A 1,786-nucleotide genomic window follows, 5' to 3' on the forward strand; every position below is an offset into this window, starting at 1 on the left:
AAGGCTTTGGGAGAGGAGGGTGCGGTGGCACAGGGTCCTGTCCCTCAGGCGCGGCTGCCGCTGCAGCGTTAGTTTCTCTTCTTTTCCAAATTAGAGAGATAAGAGAGACCTTACCTGGAAAAGAAGCTGTGTGTGGGGTGGCTACAAAATTGTCCTCCGCGTAGTGACTGCCTGGTTTGCGCCATGCCGCGCATTCTGCGCTCCCAGGCAACGAGCAACTGCGGTTAATGCAACAAATTTCCCCCAAGTTGTTCTTCTGCCGGGTCCAGCCTGTCTGGTGTTACCCTGACCCGGGATGAGTTTTAATTACGGGCAAAAGTGTTGTGAAAAGAGCCTACCCGAAAGAAACTCCCCCTTTTATTTCACTGGGGCTCATGCTACGGGTTTTATGGAAACAACTATATCGCAACTTAATTCTTGTACCTGTGCTTGTATTTTCCCACCCTCTTCCCCTGCCTGGAGCGGCAGCGACAGATTTCTCACCATCATGGGTTGTTACTTCCTCCCAGACTCATGCGATTTGGACGATTTTTGGTTTCTTTATTTCGGGGAGACACTCCAGTGCTACCGTGTGACCCCAAAGCGGACCTGGGGGATCCGCAGCCGTTGCACCAGCAGCTCCCGGGTGTAAAACCCGCTGCAGCCGGAGCGGGACGAGCGCCCAGTTATTGCATGGGAGCGGAATATTATTGCAAGAAGAGAGGCGGGAGGGGGGGTGGACTCAGTCTAGTAGCCAGAAAGTGGGTTCCTGAACTACAATTAAACTTTATTTTAACTTTCTCTCCTTCCAGTTTCCCTTTTCAAATGCACATACGCTTTTACTTTACAGGGGATCTAAATGCTTTATTAACCGCTGAGATTACAAACCTCATTTGGACTTGGGATTTTTAGCCAGGGTATACTTTCGGTTCTTGGAAAATTGCCCACATGTGTAACTTGTTTTTGCTTCTCTCCAGACAAGGAATTCCCCCCCCCTCCTCCCTCCTCAGCACTTACGGATTTTTAACAGACGGCAGCATTCAAACTGAGCGCTAGCACAGGAAATGGCAAAGGTAGATCCTTCGGCTTTTGAGCTACAGAAACTTGTTTAACTTCTAAAAAATTATTTTATTTGTTATTTTTGAAGGTTTTGCTCTTCAAGGAGGGATTTTTTGGTGCACTTTCGTGCGTTTGGAGGGGACCCGTGACTGAAGTTTCTTTCAAAACCTCTTAGACTTGCCTGAATGCATCATTCATAAATTATGATCGCTTTATGCTGAGATTTGATTTCTGTTCCCTGACTCAAAAAAAGAAAAAAAGGTGTCGTTGTTGTGCTTATCGTTATTATTAGCAGTACAATTTCGGAATGTTTTATATCTCTTAACATAAACGCTCAGCCCTTTGAAGGCTGAGTTGTCTCAGAATCTGGTCTCCAGACTCCCAGCATTGATGAAGGTCACTCTCAGCTTTCCTCCTCCCTTACTTACCCTTATCGGCTTCGAAACCTCAGCTGGAGAAGTAAAAGTGCCCAAAGTAATGCAGGTTACACCCCGACGCCGTGTCTGGGTGTAGAGATCCTGGGGAACCCTCAGTCCGAGCACCAGGACGGGGGCAGATCCGCACCCCAGGTCTCCTCCGTAGCCGTGAGAAAGAGGCAAAATCAGCTGCAAGAAGGTGCCAGTTCTAATAAATGATAACAACCGTATTTAAGAAGTGGTTAACTATGTTTCCGCTGAGAAATGGCTCATCCGCTTTTCTTCTGCCGTCTGCCAAAACTTATAAACCAGTAAAAGGTGGCGATCGCACA

This window comes from Nesoenas mayeri (genome assembly GCF_963082525.1).
Source record: "Nesoenas mayeri genome assembly, chromosome: 26".
NCBI classification, from domain to species: domain Eukaryota; kingdom Metazoa; phylum Chordata; class Aves; order Columbiformes; family Columbidae; genus Nesoenas; species Nesoenas mayeri.